The sequence below is a fragment of the Rana temporaria genome, chromosome 1, assembly GCF_905171775.1.
Source record: "Rana temporaria chromosome 1, aRanTem1.1, whole genome shotgun sequence".
Lineage (NCBI taxonomy): Eukaryota > Metazoa > Chordata > Amphibia > Anura > Ranidae > Rana > Rana temporaria.
The window spans coordinates 474,813,998-474,835,480 of NC_053489.1; the positions used below are offsets into that span (position 1 = coordinate 474,813,998).

The 21,483-nt window shown below is 40.9% G+C and overlaps 1 protein-coding gene across 5 annotated transcripts in view; it reads left to right on the plus strand.

Moving 5' to 3' along the window:
• The window catches only part of COL25A1 (collagen type XXV alpha 1 chain), a 588,595-nt gene that overhangs the window by 91,335 nt on the left and 475,777 nt on the right, over positions 1-21,483 (plus strand). The window lies entirely within an intron of this gene.

Here is a 21,483-nt window from a genome sequence, read left to right on the forward strand (position 1 = left end):
TGGAATGTGAGGTAAACCTAACTAATAAAAAAGTCCTACAAAGACAGAAGACTGTAATATGAAAAATAATTCACTACTGTTTGCAAATTTGTAGTTGGCACTCATCTTGTACATACTTTCTAATAACAACAGAAACCTTGTTTGTTGAACACCCATCATGTATCTTCTGCCCAGTAGGTCTAATGGTTGGGATGGACAGCCTTCAACCTTTTGACATCATTCAGATAGCTTGGGAATTTGGACGGTTGTCTTGAATGCTACAAGTAGGTTGTGTGAGGGCTCAAAGACATAAATGCATGTCACCCAAAGGTGTGGCTTGCAGAATCATAGACAGTCATACACAGTGGGTCCTCAATGAGATTGCAACCTGGGGCATATGAATGGACTAGAACCTCAAAGGCTGCTGTGCAGCAGTTGGAAAAAGTTTATGGAGAGATAAGAAGACACAAATCTTAGTTCTAATTGGAATATCTCTAAAATTGGATATCTGTCAATTGATCCTAAAAACATAGGGCCAGATTCACAAAGAATTGCCCTGGCACAGCGTATCAGAGATACGCTACGTCGCCGTATCTTACCTGGCGGAATTTCGAATGCAGGAAGATTTCACGCCGTAAGTTACGGCGGCGTAGTGTATTTCTCGGCGCGTATTTCAAATTGGGCGGGTAGGGGGCGTGATTCATTTAAATGAAGCGTGTCCCCGCGCCGATCGAAATGCGCATGCTCCGTTTTGAAATTTCCCGCTGTACTTTGCGCGAAATGACGTCGCACCGACGTAATTTTTTGAACTTCGACGTGTGTTACGTCCTTTACTATTCACGGACGACTTACGCAAAAAAAAAATTCAATTTAGACGCGGGAACGACGGCCATACTTTAACATGGCAAGTCTATCTATACGCCACAAAACAGCAGCTTTAACTATACGCCGGGAAAAGCCGACTAGCGATGACGTAAGAGAATGCGACGGCCGCGCGTACCTTCGTGGATCGCCAGAAAAAGCTAATTAGCATACCCGACGCGGAAAACGACGCAAACTCCACCCAGTGTGCGCCGAAGTATTGCACCTACGATCCGAAGGTGTACGAAGCCGTACGCCTGTCGGAATCGAAGCCAGAAGCCGTTGTATCTTGGTTTGAGGATTCAAACTAAAGATACGACGCGGCAAATTTGAAAGTATGCCGGTGTATCAGTAGATACGCCGGCGTACTTCTTCTGTGAATCTGGCCCATAATATTGAAATTCTACGAACCTGATTTCTAACTGAACATAGTACAAGGTCCCCTGACTGGTATACTAAATAATATGAAGATAAATGTTCCCAAATATAAAAAAACTGTATGTATATGAGCATGTATGTGTTAAATAAACAGTATTTAATACATTGCAATAATTACTTAACAGTTATGAGTCACATCTGCTAAAGTACACCCTCCAGGATAGAGTTGCAGTACAGACTTGTAAAATTCTCAAGAAACTCTGTCTAGGTAGTTATTGTAACATGAGTCTGGGACGTTTAGAGGAATGATTTCCAGTTGTAGGAAGCAGAATAAAACTTGCATGCAGTCTGTTTCCTAGAATTCCTGAATTGATATTGGCAAGTGAGTAGCGTTGCTTCCTATTTCTAACAAAGCAAAGCAGAACTTTACTTTACATCACTTGCACTTAGGCAGCATTTCAGTGTTATGCTCCAAAAGCATCCGTTTCACAAGCCACAATCCCACAATCCCACTTGTAAATGAATTTAAAGCGGAACTTAACTCTAAAACACTTGGTTTAAATGTACAGTGCAAACAGTGTTTTAATGTGTTACTCTAAAGAAAATGAGCGATATAGGTACATTTTCTGCCATCCTGACTGAGAGATTGGATCATACAGCACAAATTCAAGGTATAGTGCATTTATATTGACTATACTCTTTAAAGCAGTGGCCCCCAAACTTTTTGGCACCAGGGACCAGTGGAAGAGAAGGGGTTGGGGTGGCTGTGACAGATGCATTTAATCATTGCTTACCATGTCAAATTGCATGGTAATGTACAGCCGCGGCTGTAAATTGCCATGCCTTAAGTGTACGTTTTGTACACTTCAAATAAAGTTTGTACACAACACAAAAAAAGAGGCCCTGTAATGCGCTAAATCACGCAATGCACCGCCCCCTAGTGCAGCTGGGAACGGACAGCTCCTGGAGCGGTAAAGCACTTCGACAGCTCTCTGTTCCCATGTGAATGCTGTGTGACCTGGTACCAGTCTGCGGCCCGGGGGTTGTTGGCCTCTGCTTTAAAGCATACACGTTCTTTGTTAATTCCCAGCAAAATAACAGGTATGATTCAGTGCAGAGAATGTAAGAAATTTCTACCTAACCATCCACACACTCTTCTGTTACATATAGTTACATAGTTACAAAGTGTGATCCAATTTGCTCCTGATATTCCCTGGATCAGCTTTACCTATAAATATTAGTATCCAGTTATATTTTGTGAATTTAGGAAAGAATCCAGGCCTTTTTTTTTAAAAAACAATCTACTGAGCTGGCCAGAACCAGCTCTTGAGGGAGTCTATTCCACATTTTCACAGCTCTTACCGTGAAGCCTTTCTTTATTTGGAGGGTGAATCTCCACAATAGTCAACTACTGGAGCCCCATACAATTGTGTCTTACAACCCAACACTCAGTTGTAGCTGCATTCCACAGAGGAGAGAGGCATATGTGGCTTTATTCCAGCAAGCACCAGGTTTTACCTACTCTGGCAGGCAAACAGTTTGGTGAGGGAGTGGAAGGTAGGTATAATATCTGCTCCTCACACTCTGTTCTAAAAAGTAAAACTGACTGGATAAAGTACAGGGTTACTTAAGGTATATACAATATATGTTTTATTCTCCTAGTGTTCACTCACCATACTTTAGTCTGAGATGAAGGAGTTGGTCTGCCATCCCACTGCAAAAATTGACTGTAAACATTTTTTTTGTTGCCATATTGCACAAATGAACACATGGACTCTTAAACCACAAATCTGTCAATCTGCTGGGGAAACTGCCAGAAACTGTGTGCTGAATTTTCATTTGCTTCTACTTTTTATCAACAAAAATGTGTATGCCCTCGCTTAAACATTAGCAGCCTGGCTCACAGGTAATAAGAGTGTTCTCTGAGAAGGGTAATAAATACCTGTAATGCCTCGTACACATGACCAGTTTTCCCTTCGGAAAAACTGCCATGACGGCTTTTGCCCGGGTATAACTGGCTGTGTGTATGCTCCATGGCAGTTTTCCTGACAGGAAAACCGATGGGAATCGCGGCAGGAAAAATGAGAACATGTTTCCCGGTTGTCTTTTTCCCAGCAGTTTCCCTATGGGAAACACTGCGGTGGAGCATACACACGGCTGGGATTCCCGGCCAAAGCTCTCACCGCAGTTTTCCAGACAGAAAAACATCTGGTGTTTCCACGGGGAAAGTGACCGAGCAGGTTCTCGGTTTTCCCCCCGGGATTCCGGCGGACTTTTTACCGGAATCCGGATCGTGTGTATGTGACATAAGTGCCTGCATGTACACAATACAATTAGTCTAAAGGAATGGAGGGCAGAAGACCGCATCTGCTCATTTTATTGTTTGTTATTCAACTTTATAATATCTTTATATATACACCCTTGTAACAATGAATTAATTGGGGGGGGGTCAAAGGAAATAATGTCCCTTACATTGGTGGACAGTGGGAAGAATGCCCCCCTTACGGTGGTGGTCAGGATGCCGCCCTTACACACAGCTAAAAAGACCATTGGTGTCGTGCCGCTAGGCTCTGCAGGCACCATTAGATCTTAGGTCAGCAGCCACACACAAGAACCCTAGTAACAACTGGAGGAACCCTGGAAACGGGAGAGAGAGATTTGATCCCCTGCAGATTTTGTAAGTTTGCCCACTTATAAAGAAATGAAGGGTCTATAATTTTTATCATAGGTGTATTATAAATGATAGAGACAGAATATCAATCGAAAATCCCCCAAAAAAAACACATGATACAAATGTTATAAATTGAGTTGCAGTTCAGTGAGAAAAATAACTATTTGATCCCCAAGCAAAACATGACTTGGTACTTGGTGGAGAAAACCTTGTTGGCAAGCACAGAGGTAAGATGTTTCTTGTAGTTGGTTACAAGGTTTGCACTGATCTCAGGAGGGATTTTGGTCGACTCTTCTTTACAGATCTTCTCTAAATCCTTAAGGTTTCTTGACTGTCACTTGGCAACTCCAAGTTTCAGCTCCCTTCATAAATTGTCTATAGAATTAAAGTCTGGTGACTGGCTAGGCCACGCCATGACTTTAATAGGCTTCTTCTTGAGGCACTCCCTTTGTTGCCCTGGTGGTAGGTTTTGGGTCATTGTCATGCTGGAAGACCCATCCATGACCCATCTTCAGTGTTCTGGTCGAGTAAAGAAAGTTCTCATCCAAGATTTTTCAATACATGACCCCGTTCATTGGCCCCTTAATGTGGCAAAGTCGGCCTGTACCTTTAGCAAAGAAACAGCCCCAAAGTGTAATGTTTCCACCTCCATGTTTGACTGTAGAGATTGGGGGTTATTTACGAAAGGCAAATCCACTTTGCACTGCAAGTGCACTTGGAAGTGCAGTCGCTGTAGATCTGAGGGGGACATGCAAGGAAAATAAAAAACTGAATTTTAGCTTGCACATGATTGGATGATAAAATCAACAGAGCTTCCCCTCATTTCAGATCTTCCCCTTAAATCTACAGCGACTGCACCTCCAAGTGCACTTGCAGTGCAAAGTTGATTTGCCTATCGTAAATAACCCCCATTGTGTTCTTAGGGTCATAGTCAGCATTTTTCATTCTCCAAACACGGCAAGTTGAGGTAATGCCAAAGAGCAAAATTTTGGTCTCATCTGACCACAGCACTTTCTCCCAATCCTTCTCTGAATCATTTAGATGTTCATTGGCAAACTTCAGATGGACCTGTACATGTGCCTTCTTGAGCAGGGGAACCTTGCGGGCACTGCAAGATTTTAATCCATGGCGGCATATTGTGTTACTAATGGTTTGTTTGGTGACTGTGGTCCCAACTGCCTTGAGATCATTCACAAGCTCCTCCCGTGTAGTTCTGGGCTGGTCCCTCACTTTTCTCATTATCATCCTTACCCCATGATGCAAAATCTTTCATGGAGCTCCAGACCGAGGACGATTGATGGTTGTATTTCTTCTATTTGCGAATAATAGCTCCAACAGTTGTCTCCTTCTCACCAAGCTTATTGTAGCCCAGTTCCAGCTTTGTGCAGGTCTACAATCTTGCCTGTGACATCCTTTGACAGCTCTTTGACCTTGCCCATGATGGTGGGGTTTGAATGGAAGAAAGAAATTCTGTGGACAGGTGTCTTTTATACACATAACAAGTTGTCATTAGGAACACCTTCTTAAATTGACAGGAATAATCTGTGTACCACATGAGTACAAACTGTAGCCAGTCTGTGGGATCCAGATTATAACATTTATATCATGTGTTTTTTTTCTGGATTTTTTGTTGATATTCTGTCATTTAAAATACACCTATGATAACAATTATAGACCCTTAATTTCTTTGTAAGAGGGCAAACTTACAAAATCTGCAGGGGATCAAATAATTATTTTTGCCACAGACCCCGAGTCTGCCTTTAACCTACTGTTTATTACACACCTAAAGCCATCTTCACATATACAAATCCAGCCCAAGAACAGTTATCAGAAGCGGAAAGTACTAAGTTACTGGTCAAAAAAGACTCTTCTGTACATCTCTCACATTGATTGTTATTGAGTGTTTGGCATTCTTCACCCAGAGTAGTTGTCCTATAGCAGAAGATGGAGAAGGCTCACTGTGTATCTTACCCCTGCCTGTATCACTAGCCTGGATCTGTGGACATTCAGATCATTCTCAAGCTTTGCAGGTTGTCACGCAATCACTAGGTTGCTTAGAAATGCAGTGCGACACTAAAAGGGTTTAGTGGTCCTTAACGCAATCGTCACATATACAATATGTGTGGCCATTATATAATTTTTATTATTGACGAGATGTATGTGTTAACATAGTGATCCATGAATTGCCTTGACATAACATACTGTTAATGGCATTGGTGCAATACCTCTATATTCAGCATCTGTGGGATTACAGGTAGCACAGGGCTAATGTAAATGGTTATTGCTAGAAGGCGATGAAGCATTTCTGGCTTTGTAACTGCTTCTGGGACAGAGTGTGCCTCAGGAGAAATCCTCTGATTTACTAGAACACTGGTCCAAGTCTTTATTTGCTAACAATGATTTGTCGCTTGAGTTGATTTTAGAAGTCATCTCATAAAATACAACTTGTAGGGTAAGATGGGTCAAGATCCAGCTTGTTTACTTAGGTGTGCCTGAACTAGAGAGGAGTGTGTTTGATAGATATTTCTCTCTTGCTCCCCATAGAATGTAAAAGTCATTCATTTTTACTTTCCAAAGCTTCTTTTTTGTCTTCTGGAACTATAATATTTCCATTAGAGAAACAATTGCTATGAATATTAACTTCATACAACTGAAGAGTTGACAGTCACAGTTTTGATTAAATAGTTGTTTTCCATTATTCACTCATTTTCATTTACACAAACCACATCTGACCTAATTTTATAAACTTTCTTGGTGTACAAAAAAAAAATCGAATTTGAAAACATTGAAAATGTAGTTTATGCTGTAGCATAGATTGCTCTCTTTAATTTTACTCTTTTTAAGATGAGAAAATGCACACTTATACAGTGACTCACGCAGCCTATGGCCTAGAGTGAACATTTAATCGACGTTATGCTATTTTCAGCTCTTAAATAATTACCATAACTAGGTATAATTTGTGTTCTGTGGCCATCAGTTGATTTTCGGTACTTCTGTGGCAAAACCGTTCTGTTATTTGTAGGAAGCATACTTTTAAGTACAGTATAGCAGTTTGTAGAAATTGTTAATATCTTTAGAGACAAAATTGTTCTATTACAAATTATAGATTTATATCTGGTGGGGGCTTCGGATTAGTACTGTTGAAATGAATATTTGAATAATTGCTGAATAGGTGCTTTGCTTCCCTAAAGTATTTTCTTTATTTTTAGATTACATTTTACTGTTATAGTAGCATTTATGAGACTACAAGGTTATTATTTGTTTAAGCCCTGGTTCACACTGGTGCGTTTTGACATGTCAAATCAGCGGCATTTGACAGCGATGGCACCGTCCTATTCGGTGCTCACTGTAATCAATGCAGCTGATTAATTTGATTAGTTTAGTGTTCTCAGCTACTGATAGCCTAATTGCTCCCTCTGCCGCCCAGAGAGCTGTAGAATTCTCTGGAACATAGGTGCAGATGTCAGTATGAATATTTATGCAGCCTTGGCCAATCCCTGGGAGCATAGCCCTGAAGCATGCTGAGAGTTTGCATAAATACTCTATACTCTAACACTGGGCTTCAGGGTCTTTTTCTGCAGAGGATCAGTCCAGCCTGGAGGGCTACTGCCTTTCAGGGCAATGCAGCCATGTGCTTGCTGTTTGTGAGGCCTCAGGTGGGCAACCTGAGGGCCTGGATGCTGAAGCTACAGATATCTGACTCAGGGGCTGTCTGCTGAAGATCTAGTCTGGCATCACTTTAGAAAGGTGCCGCTTGGAAGTTGGAAAGAGGAAACCAACTATCTCTGGACATTTTGTGAGCACAAACTGCTGTGAGAGATTTTAGAGACTTTTGAGCTGCTGCCACCCCTCTTGTACTAGAGAGTCAGCTGTGTGTTTGTCTAAAGGGGACATTGGCTGGTGTCCTGAAGAGCTCAGTCTGATTCTATGTGAAGGGACTCTGCTCCTGTTGCTCTAAAGAAAGAAGTCTACATTTAACTGTTTCCATTACAAAGCCAAGCCCATAGTTTGCTATAAGCAACCAAGTTCTCCAAAAATAAAAACAACCAAAACAACACCCTAGGTTATTAAGGGAAAAGTGTGGCTTTGATCATGTGCCTGTCCGGGGGGCAATCCACTAGGAAAGAACATGGTCAAATTGACAGTGGCTCCTTCGGAAGTAAGCACTACACATATAAAAGGCCTATAAAAGGCACAAATAAGTAGGCCTCTAGTTTTTAAAGTATGTTTGTAAAAAAAAAAAAGATAAAATAAGTGTTCAATCATGTTAGGTATAAGAAGGTAAATAATACAACAGTTCAATCAATATGACATACAGAAAAGCTTACCCTATAGATGCCTTGAGCTTAACAGCTTAACAGCTTGGCAAAACAGTTAAACGTAAGGCGCATATAGGGGTATAATAGTTAGAAGATTTGGTCCCACTTTAACCACTTCAGCCCTGGAAGGATTTAACCCATAATGACCAGGCCACTGTGTTAGTTTACCTGACAATTGCGACGTTGTACACAAACAAAATTGATGTCCCTTTTTCCCCACAAATAGAGCTTTCTTTTGGTGGTATTTGATTACCTCTGCAGTTTTTATTTATTATGAAACAAAAAAAAAACATTTTACTTTCTGCAATAATACTGTACATTCCCCCCCCCCCCCCCAAAAAAAAATATATAAAAAAACAAATGTATTTATAAGTTTAGGCCAATAAAGAATCCCAATAAGCATATATTGATTGGTTTGCTTAAAAGTTATAGCGTCTACAAAATAGTGGATTATTTTAATTTTTTTTTTACTAGTAATGGCAGCAATCAGTGATTTTTAGCTGGAGTGCGACATTGCGGCAGAAAGATCAGACACCTAACTGACATTTTTGACACTTTTGGGAACCAGTGACATTGTACTAATGACACTGGTAGGGAAGGAATTAACATCAGGGGCGATCAAGGGGTTTAATGTGTTCCCTGTTTTCTAACTGTATGGGGGACTGTGTGGCTGGGGAAACACACAGATCCATCTTCCTGCTTAGCAGGAAGACATATCTCAGTGTCATCCCCTGACAGAGCAGAGATCTGCCTTGTTTACTTCGGCAGATGCCCGTTCTGTCTCTGCGGGGAATGATTGATTGGCTCCCCCGCTGGCCAATCGGACCACGCGCGCCCACGAAAGCTAGTGCATGAATTGCCATACCTGTACGGCAATTTGGGCAGACAAGTCACCTTGCCGCAGTTCATCTGCTACAGGTAGGTGGCAAGTGGTTAAATAACTCTCCTGCTAGCTGTGTTGCCAAATTCTGCTTTAGTAAAGAGAAATCACTTTCTTAAAGCGGGAACTAAACCTACTCACCTGTTTCCCAAAACAGTTACATTTAAGGTATGGTTAGAATGATAACTGCCATAGTTGCTTGTGCTCTCAACTGAACTGTCAGAAAATCAAGTGGCCGGTGTCATAACTAATAAAATGTGCAGCACTATGCCAATTGTAGACCAAAGAGATGCTAAAATGCAGCTTCCTTGTCTGTCAGAGAGGAGGATTTACCGTAGTTACACCTTTACATGTTATATGTAAAAAAACAACACTTTCAGAACTGTCAATCCCTTGTGTCCCCCACTGTTTGGTGGTTCCTGTTCCTTCCACTCACCCCACAAAGTTATCTGAATTGATGCTTCCATACTTTGCTTTCATTTGAACACAATCAATACAGAGGTCCTGAGCATAGAGGAGAAACATTCTGGATATATTTTTAAATGCAAAGGGCCAGATTCACAAAAGGGATACAACGGCGTATCTCCTGATGCCGTCTTATCTCTGTTTCTATCTATGCGACTGATTCATAGAATCAGTTACGCATAGATATCCATAAGATCCGACAGGTGTAATTGTTTTACACTGTCGGATCTTAGGATGCAGTACCGCGGCCGCCGCTGGGGGGAGTTCGCGTTGTAAACCAGCGTCGGGTATGCAAATTTGGAGTTACGGCGATCCACAACGGATTTTCGCGTTCGCTACGTCGCCGCTAGTCTAGTTTCCCGTCGCAAAGTTAGTCGTCGTTTTGGGTGCCCTAACTTTAGTCAGCAATCGTATTGCTGTCTAAAGTATGGCTGTCGTTCCTGCGTCGAAATTAAAAATTTAACGTCGTTTGCGTAACACGTCCGGGGATACGGAAGTACGCTACGCGCGTCACCTTTCAAAAAAATGACGTCACTGCGTGCAAAGCACGACGGGAATTGCAAAACGGAGCATGCGCAGTAGGTCCGGCGCGGGAGCGCGCCTAATTTAAATGGCACACGCCCATTTGAATTGGCCCGCCTTGCGCCGGAGGCTGCCAGCGTGGTTTTCATCGCAAGTGCTTTGTGAATCAGGCACTTGCGATGAAAACTTGCGGCGGTGTAACGTATCTACGATACGTTACGCCGCCGCTCACCTACGTGAATCTGGCCCATAGAGTTCATTGCCTTGCAGTCTATCTAGTTTTAACCAACTCAAGCTATGGAAAGATTCAAACTCCAGATCTAGCCTCTGTGCATCTTCAGTAAAAATCACAGCTTGCTTGCGTAAACATTTGATACCTTATACCTACTATGTAATTAATATTGCAAGTCATTGCGTCTTGCAACTTTAGAGATGTTTAAGCGATCTTCAAATTTCTCATGTTTGGTATTTACTGTGGGTAATCTGAATAAGATCCAGACACTGAAGAGCACCCTGTTCCTGGTCTGCACATGCTCAGCCAAAAAACAGATCCCATCAAGAAGAGTTTACAGCGACAGATCCAGATGTATGTATGTTCTTTCTGTGTAACAGTGAGCAGAACAGTCCCATCTGCCTGAGACATGCAGGTTTGCAGCAAGAGGAAAACAGAAAGATGTGGCCCTTTGCTTTCACACTATATTAACCCTTTCGCGCCTAATGCCCCGTACACACAATCGGTTTTCCTGTTGGAAAAAGTCTAATGAGAGCTTTTGATCGGGAATCTCTTTTTTCCCGTCAGGAAAAAAACTGTTCGGAATTTCCAGTCGTGTGAACAAATCCCAACGCGGAAAATTCCTACGCATGCTCGGAAACAATTTGACGCATGCTCAGAAGCATTGAACTTCATTTTCTTGGCTCGGCGTAGTCTTTTACGTCGCTGCGTTCTTGGCAGTCAAAAGTTCACCAAACTTTTGTGTGACCGTGTGTATGCAAAGCAGGCTTGAGAGGAATTCCGTCGGAAAAACCATCCACCTTTTTTCCGACGGGAAATAAGCCTATTTCTGACATTTGTTGCTTACAAGTTAAAATTAGTATTTTTTGCTAAACAATTACATACAACCCCCAAACATTATATGTATTTTTTTTAGCAGAGACCGTAGAGAATAAAATGGTAATTGGGGCGCTTTAACATTTTTTGTTTCTTAATTATTATAATTTTTTTACATTGTCCCTTTAAAAAAATGAAATTCTGATCACTTGCAGGTTTAGAAGATATTTCCAGTACCTACAGGTAAGCCTTATTATAGGCTTACCTGTAGGGAAACGTGGTGTGTAAGGGTTTACAACCACTTTACTACTGCACTGTTTGCCTGTGTATGTCCTGGACCACTGATTACAAATTTAGTAGTTTTCATTTTTATTTTTTTATTATTTTTTCCATTGAATTTTTTTTTTATTTTGGGTGAAATATCAGATGGACTCCAAATTTTTTTTAATCCTTAAAGTTCTCGATCCCCCTTCCCCCCCATTACTTCTGTGCATAGTATGCTCATATCTGCTTAATCAGTTTAGCAGAATATTTCAGGTCACAAAGATTTAAAGGAAGTTAGAAAAGCAGTAGCACTATTAAAAAATCAAATTAGCCAATTATTATTCTCTGAATTCACTAAAGCTGAACTCCCCACTGATATAAAAGGCACAAATTAATGTATCTCTGTAATTATTAATACAACATTTTATATTTATAAAGCAGTGAATGTGACTTTCAGCAAACATTCACTGGTAGTAAATTAATCCTTGTCACTGGGACAACAGAAGGTAAAAAGAAAGGAGTGAGGAAATCATGTTATATTAATATAATTTTTTTATTATTATTATTCAAGATTGTAAATAATACAGTTCTATTAGAATTCTAGAGGATTAGGAGAACCCTGCTATTGAGCGTTTAAAATATAAAATGGAGGGTCTAGTGAAACAAAAGGTAATAACTGTGTGGGGTGAAGTGATGGAGAAGGTAGAAATACAGTTTAAGTGGAGGTGGGATAGGTTTTCCTAAAGAGATGAGTTTTCAGGGATAACCTAAAGGCAAACAGAGTAGGAGATAGCCAGACACATTAGGTTAGGGAGTTTCAGAGAGTGGGAAAAGAGGGGATAGGTTCTGGAGAAGTTCTGGAGGCTAACTTAGGAGAAGATGGCAAGGGGGCTAAAAAGTAGGAGGTCCTGGGAGAAATGCAAAGGATGGTTTGAGTGTCATTGGGATCTACAGCTAGGAAGGTCACCTATTGCTCAGACAACGTGTATGGAAACAAGCCCAGTTTAAAAAGAAAGGTCAATGGCTGGGATGGACTTTGGACTGGGCATGCAGCTGAGTAAAGCCTGCCATAGATGATACCATTTTCTTTGAACCTACTGTTTTGCAGGAAAGAAAATTGCTTGATTACCCCATCACCATAGTCAACGTTAATGGGGGATTCCCCCTCCTGCAGAGCTATTGTGTTCTCCTAGATGGAAGGGAGCCAGGGAGCCATCCACAGTGATTATTACTATTGGCTATAGCTGCTGGCAAAAATTGCATCCTAAAAAATCTGACATGCTGGTTGTTCCCAAGTTGATCAATGGATCGACTTTGGTACAATTAGCCTGCCCATGCATGGTTTGAATCTTGACGGGTTCTTCCCAAACCGGCTGAGATTTAAACCATCTATGGCTTAAATCAAACAGCAGGTGAGAAATGGAGAAGCCAGTTGTTTCAGTCTTTGAGTACATATCTGCAGGACAACAGAAAAGCAATGCATGAACTTCAAGTAACACCTTGCCTTCAGGTCTGTGGAGCTAGAAGATGGAACATGGAACATAGTACATGGAACTAGTAACAGGTCAGCCTGGCATGATTGTAGAACTACAAGTGACAGATCAGTTTTGAAACTGATCTGTTACATATTTTGAGATGAAGTTGGAGATGTAGCTCAGGACAGAGTTGTGGATGTCTTTATATGTTGTTAGTGTTCTGAATTTTATACGTTGGGCTTGCAGAATCCAGTGGAGGGATTGGCAGAAGTGGGCAGTAAGCAGTAAATGGTTGGTGAGGTGGATAAGTCTAGCAGCAGAAATAATACTAGACAACGGGGAGGTGGGGTAGCTTGTGTAAGGCCTCGTACACACGGCCGAGGAACTCGACGTGCCAAACACATCGAGTTCCTCGGCCAGTTCAGCACTGAAGCCACCGAGGAGCTCGGCGGGGCGAGAGCTCCCATAGAACAACGAGGAAATAGAGAACATGTTCTCTATTTCCTCGCCGAGCTCCTCGCCGGCTTCCTCGGCCGAAAGTGTACACACGGCCGGGTTTCTCGGCAGAATTCAGCCAGAAACTCGGTCGGAAGCTGAATTCTGCCGAGGAAACTGGTCGTGTGTACGGGGCCTAAGAGTAGGCCTACAAACAGGTTGCTGCAATAGTCAAGGCAAGACATTTTTCACCTGAAAAGCCCCCCCCCCCATTGAAATATTCCCCCTCTATGTTCTAGTTACTGTCAATTTTGGATTTCGCATCAATGTCTCTGTGCCAGTGACAATGGTCACTAGGACAAATAGAGATGGTGAATTTCCCTGACAGACAGCAATAAAAACCTGATTTTAACACTTTCCAACTATAAAAAAAAACAAAAACATTTTGGCTATAAATATACTTTCGGAATAACCCAGACTTAAAAAAAAAGAAGAGCAGCCAGGTCACAAAAAAATAAACAGACTGTTATGTGGGCCAAATATTTGCATATGTATTTAGGAATGATCTCTGACCTGACTCTTTGACTCCTTTAAGATCCTGAGTGCTCCTGAAAGCCACTCTGATAATTCAGTGCGTAGTATTATTTACATATATATCACCAGTGTGCTGTAAAGGTGCTGCCAAGATGTCCAAGCTCTCGTTTTTTTTTCACAGGCTAATTGAATATCTGATATGGGATCTTTGACTTGACAGTATCATATGTGCATACTGTGAGATACAAGGGCAGCTGGCAAGCTCGTTTCTAAATTTTCTGTTTGGCAACTTCCGATTCCTGCACAAGGCATACCCAAGATTTTGGCAAGACACTCGGTAGATGCAGTCAGACCTTCTAGCTAAGCCAGAGAGTGGGTAGTGAACAGGATGTTAGCCAGTGTCACTTGAGCTTGTATTTCACTGTAGCAGTGTCTTATGTTATGCCTATTAAATGTTCTGACATTATTACAGTAATCTGTCTAGGCTTTTGTTATAAACAGGGGAACAGTTCATTAAAGAATTTATCCTGCGGCTTCTTTATTTGCTACTTACTTCAATATACAATTATATTTCACCAAATAGAGTTTATTTTCAGTCATTGTAAATAGGCTAAATCATGGTAAGATTAGTAAAAATATGACTGCTTGCTTTAAATGGGAATCTGATATAGGGAGAATTTTCATCAAAGAACTGGAACCATAGTAGAATGGTGGGAATGCCTTCATCCCAATCACGAAGAGAGAAAGAAATACCCTTCAAAAAAGGAATATGGGACTATTGATTGGCAACACAGACAAATAAACATCAAAACGGGGATATATAAAAGTATACAAATCTTTATTATACTAAAAAAGAGCCTGTTAAATATGTAAATAAATGAGAAAACATATAAGCGGCTGATACATAGAGACTAAACACAGTCATTGTGGTTGAACATGTTATTGATTGTAAATGCAAGTTACAGAGACATCCGACGCATTTCAAGAATAGGAATGTTATGCTCTTCTTCAGGGATGTTCAAGTATTCACTCAAGGATGTTCTATGATGTAATAACAACAATAGGTCTCATATATTTAAAGGAGAAGTCCAGCCTGAGTTTTTTAGGCTGGGCTTCTCCTCTGGGTCACAGGAGTGCAATTCGTTTTGCACTCCTGTGACCCGTTTTCAGTGGAGATCGGTCTGAAGTCCGCTTTCCGCTGACGTCACTGCCATCAGTAGGGGCAGCGCGTCATCACGACTTCCCAAGTTGGGATCCGCCAGCTGCCCTGATTGATGGCAGTCTCAGCATCTCAGCGAGCTGCTGAGACGCTGAGATAGCCTCTCCCCGCCCCTCCACAGCTCAGCACTTCAATGCGCGTTTAGAAGCAGAGAGGAAAGAGGCTGTCTGACAGTCAGCCTCTTTCCTCTCTGGGATCTGTGAGAACCGAGCCAGCGGCGATGTTCGATGGCTCGGTTCTCAGTGCACAGACGGCGGGGGACTGATGGAGCATCGGTCTGATGCTCTATCCCCCGAGGTAAGTATGAATCTAAAATAAAAAAGAAACCCATACTTCTCCTTTAAATACATAAATAGACATATCAAGATCTAAACAAAATTACTAACCGAACTGTGTTGGATATGGACATGTACTTAGCCGCAAATTTTGAAAACAAGATGGAGGTACATGGGTGCCTCCCTGCAAGACCTTGAGAGGCAGGGAGGGACCGGCCCAGCAGGTCAGGCCAGCAGGCTGCTGGGGCTGCCACAAGCCACAGGTATTTAGTTTAAGATACCACTACTATGTAATAAAAATAAAAAGATAAATATTTATAATGATGTATTACAGCTGAGTTTGCAACAAACTGAGGCACCCATGTACCTCCACTTTGCTTTAAAATTTTGCAGTTAAGTACATGTCCCTATCCAACACAGTTTGGTTAGTAATTTTGTTTAGATCTTGATATGTCTATCTATGTATTTATATATGGGAATACACCGCTCCAGGGCGATTACATCTCCTGAGGTCAGCTGTCTCCGCAATCAAGTAGGGTGCTGGCTCTGTTTGCAACAGAGATAATGAAGAGAAAATAGCTGGATAGCCACACTCCAAATATTCATCTTTATTCAAAGTTTAAGATCAAGGGATCAAGGGTAAGTACAGACTAACTGCACTGCCGCTGACATGTTTCACACCAGGCATGGTGCTAAGTCATAGCTAATGTATTTATTTATATATATATATATATATATATATATATATATATATATATATATATATGAGACTTAGTGTTGTTTTTAGATCATAGAACATCCTTGAGTGTATACTTGAGCATCTATGAAGAAGGGCATAACATTCCTACCTTTGAAATGCGTCAGGGGTCTCTGTAGCTTGCATTTATAATCAAGATTATGTTCAAGTACGACTGTGCTTAGTCTCTATGTATTAGCCACTTATATGTTTTTAATTTATTTACATACCATAACATAACAGACTCTGTGTTAGTATAATAAGGATTTATATACTTTTATATATCCACACTTTGATGTTCATTTGTCTGTGTTGCCAATCAATATTCCCATATTCTCTTTTTGGAGGGTATTTGTTTCTCTACATTTCATGTAACCATCTCCCTGATATGTTGGAAAAATAATTGTCAGACAAGACTAATTTAAAGAACTAATCCCCTGACTCAGCCTGAAGTTAGGCTTGCTGATTATAGGTAATTATTCTTCAGTATGTAGAACAACTTTATCCCATCCATGTAGCCCAATGGGATTGAGCATTGTCAAGAATTGGAAGAATATACTTTATCTCCTTCAAATATAAAAGGAGTTTTTTTATTTTAGATGTCATAACATGCAATGCTTATTTGGTAAAAAAAATGAAAACAAATGCTATCTCTACATTTAGAAAAAGCTGGTTGTAAATAGCATGAGATGCTTGAAGCTATTTTAAGGCTCATGATTATCTTGAGAAAAACCCTTCTTTGGTAATATTTGTTCTAGTGTTCTTTCTTTTTTGTTGTTAACAGATATTATTATTATTTTTTTTTTAAGCAATAGCATTTTTTATTGTACCAAAAAAAAACTATATAAAGAAGCCTTCAGGCTCATTGTAGGATAAACATACAGCATAACGGGAGTATAAAACCAAATCCAAGTATGGCTAAATTATATTCTCTAAACAGCTGGGAAATAGTGACCATAAGTAATGGTAAGAGAAAACATACGGTGTAAAAACAACAATGAAAATGTGACCGTCAGGCTGTCAGTGACAAATAATTCTGATATCCAATAAAGGCGAAAACATTAATATCCATATCATAGACTGGCAATGAATTATTGACAGCAATCGTCTGCTCAAAAACTACTGAACAGATATTTTTAAAGCTGAAGGTTCGCTAAAAATATTTTTGTTGCTACAGCCACAATCAGATAACTTAACCCTGATGAAGTTTATCCCAAATCATGCAAGCTGATGGTTCCTGTAGAAATCTTCTCTCTAGTGATGCCTGATCTTCCTCACAATGCTGAACTTTCCAGCACTGAAGGGGTTAATATCTAGGGGTCTAGTATTGCAGTACATGAAAGTTCCAGATGGGCGCTCACCTCTTTCTCTTGTTCTTGCTCACCCTTGGCCTGGTTCACACCTATGCAGGTTGCAGTTTGCATATTCCGGGTGCTTTTGGCGTTTTTCAATACACGATTTTGATCCATAGAAGCCTATGGAACCAAAAACCTGAAAAAAATCCCTGGCCCTTTCCCTAAAATGCACAGATGTGAACATGACCCATAGGTACAGGTTAAATGGACTGTAGTGTGTTTCTGCAAAACTGAAAACGTGCCTGCCCAAAAAACTCCCAATGTAAAAATCAGCCCCCTTCTGCATGTTGAGTGCTCACCCTCCGCATCACAAGAGGGAGCTCTTTTCTTTGTTCAAAACCCGTACATGAGCAGTGCATTCTCCCTCATGTACGGGTAGCAACACCGAGGTCACTGAACATTTATGGGTTTTGAATGAGGAAGAGTGCTCATGGCCATGTTAAGGAATTTAAGCTAAACGCTTAGGTTAAACAAAGATGCACCAGTAAATGTGATTTAAATTTTGATTCTATGTTCCCAGCTTTATTTTGAGTAAATTCAAAACAATCCTAAATGAGGATGGCATAGGATTATTCTGACATGATGCAGGAATCTGCTCTAATCTTCCCGTGTCCGTTACCAGGCTCAAATCTCTTGCTCACAAAACAAGCAAACATAAAATAGAGCTATAGGATTTCAGGGAGTTTACAAGAGGGCACACTTATCCGTGAAACTAACCAAGTTATACCAGGTGCTTTCAGTTTGACAAAAGCAACTATGACTACATAGATGTGTTGAAGGACAAAGGCGTTTTCAACTATTTTGAGAATGGAAAACTACCTGAAAACTTAAAATCTCAACATACAAACTTGAAAGAATAGTAAACTAACATTTCATATCCTTGATTATGTGCCTTCTGTATCAAGATGAGTGTGTAAATCGAGTAGTACAAACAGTAGAACCTATGGCCAGTGGATTACTGGCAGCAACTACTGTATACATTGCCCTATAGGCTAAATCTCACCCTTTACCAATTAATTTGAAGATTTTGGAAGAGAATATCCATTGGTGATCTCTGTATCAGGACCCTATGCTATTTTCGTCCTCCATTGGCTTTTGTGGTGATTACCTAATTAAGGCTTCATGTACACTGCAGCTGCTAAACGCACATTTAGGAGCAGTTAGGCGTTTTTTTTTAGCAGCCTCTGAACTCGCCTCTATGTTATCTTATGTGTACATGTACACTCAGTCATTTATAGTAGGTTAGAGGCAGTTGAGTTTAATTGTGTTTTTTTGAAAGCAGATAAATCGCGTTCAGGACTGTAGTTTACCGGCATTTCAAACGCCAAATGCTTGTAACTACTTGTAAATGTGTGTAAATGTTAAGATGCAGTGTTAATCTACGCTTTTAGCCCATTGATTTGAATGGAAGTTGCATCCAATTTCGATGGATCATCATGATCTGACTTGTGCTCTAAAGATCTTGAAGGGGAACCCCCCCCAAAAAAACTGCATGGGGTCCCGTCCAAGATCCAAACCATGTCCTTTATCCAAGCATGCAGCCGGAAGGTCAGGAAAGGGGGGGGAGCGAGTCTCGCTGCTCCTGGAACATGCCAGGCCACATGCCCTTAACATGGGGCATGAGACGTCACAAGAGGTGGGGGTCTCATGGTGACGTCACTGGATGCCCACACCCCATGACTATATAGGAACCAGCTGAGAGAGGAGCTTGCACAAAGACAGGAGACAGCGTCAAAGGAGGACAGGGTCGGCGACAGAGAAGACAGCAGCGGCGGAGTATACTGAAGGGAGAAAACCGGAGAATAGAACACCAGAGAAAGCTTTTTTGTCAAAACTGTCTCTTGTCTTTATGTACAAGGTGCTTTGGGGTGGGTGGGGCGCAGAGCCCCCCTGCCCCAAAGCACCCACACCCCCTATGTTAAGGGCATGTTAAGGGCAAATGGTAAGGTCCAGGAAGGGGGGGGCGCTCGCTTGTCCCCCCCTTTCCTGACCTTCTGGGCTGCATGCTCGTAAAAGGATCTGGTAAGGATTTTGGGGGGAACCATGCGATTTTATTTATTTTTTGATGTGGGGTTTCCCCTTAAAATCCTTACCAGACCCTTCGATCTGGTATGTTCTTGGGGGGGGGGTGAGTTATAACAGTGGAACTTTAGTCAGACAATGAAGTCCTGCTAGATCACTTCAGGCTGGCCCCTTTTACAGATATAGCTATGTAAAACATTAAAAATAAGTGTTGTTATATTGTTTAAAATCCAGTCAATACACTGTCCCATCGTGCTCTGCACATGCTCCCCATTTTTAGGCACTAATGAGTTTTTAGAGGCCGATCTGCTGACAGCCTTAAAGCGGAATTAAACCCTCTTATTCTTTACAGGCAAGGAAGATGCATCTGTTTGACCTGTAACTGCCATGGTGCTGCACATGTGATCAGTTATGACACCTGCCATTTGATGGTTTGACAGTTTGATTGAGGAAACACGCAAATGTGACAGTTAGCAATGCCGGCATTCCAGGAATGTAATTTTTTTGAATCTGTTAAACCGATGGGTTTAGTTCCGCTTTATGATTTCCTGCTTGTACAGGGGCTCTGGGCTTCAGCAAAATGGCAGCTTCCAGCAAGAAAAAGCAGGAGCAATGCTGGGGGCAATTTACAGCACACAATAATTTTGGTAGCATAATTATTATTGTGGAATGTATGTTCCTTGCCAAAGAACATTATTTTTCCTCAATTTGGTATGGGTAAAGTTCCACTTTAATATTTAAAGCCTTTTGACTGAGTAGAATGAAAGATCTCATACTGTATTTTACTGATTGCTCACTTCTGACTTCCTAATCAATTGCTTGGCGTCTTCCTTTAAAAGGATTAGTTGATTCGCAGTTTAATAACAACACAGACTTAAGAAATCTATTTGGCCACAGTCTAGCTGGTACTGCTACTGGCAGTGGAGTGCTTGCTGCAGTTTAACACGAATGGTTAGAAATACACAGCAAACAAGGCTAACTTACCAGCTAATATTGCAACAAGTGGGCAGTAGTGCCATGCAATAAATCAACCCATGCATTTGATTTATTGAAGGCAAATAGTCTGTTCACTTTGCAAGGAGAATTGCGCTTTGCAAGGGAATTTACTCCAGAGTTTAACCACTTAAGGACCGAGCCTGTTTTTCAGACTCAGTATTTACAAGTTAAAAAGATTTTTTGCTAGAAAATTACTTAGAACCCCCAAACATTATACATTTTTTTCTAACACCCTAGAGAATAAAATGGCGGTCATTGCAATACTTTTTGTCACACCATATTTGCGCATTGGTCTTACAATCACACATTTTTTTGGAAAAAAAAACACTTTTTTTAATTAAAAAATAAGACAACAATAAAGGTAGCCCAATTTTTGTTATATTGTGAAAGATAATGTTACGCCAAGTAAATTGATACCTAACATGTCACGCTTCAAAATTGTGTTCGCTTGTAGAATGGCGTCAAACTTTTACCCTTAAAAATCTCACGTTTAAAAAATTATACAGGTTGCATGTTTCGAGTTACAGAGGAGGTCTAGGGATATAATTATTGCTATATAACATATCACATGTGTGGTTTGAACACCATTTCCATATGTGGGCGCTGCTCACATATGCGTTCACTTCTGCGCGTGAGCTCGTCGGGATGGGGCGCTTTAAAAAAAAAATTCTTATCTATTTTACTTTTTTTTAACACTGTTTTTTTTTTTAAATGGGTCACTTTTATTCCTATTACAAGGAATGTAAACATCCCTTGTAATAGAAAAAAGCTTGACAGGTCCTCTTAACTATGAGATCTGGGGTCAATAAGACCTCAGATCTCATATTTGGACTTAAATGCAATACTAAAAAAAATAAAATTGAAAAAATGAAAACCAAAAAATGTCTGTTTAAGATTTGACGTCGCTTCCGTCCTGCAGTGTCATGGAGACGGGTGGGGGCCATCTTCCCCTTACTCGTCTCCATGCACAGCAAGCAAAAAAGGACCGGATCGCGTCTCCGGTAAGCGGCGGAGGGCATCGGAGATCGGCGGGAGGGGGCATACTAGCC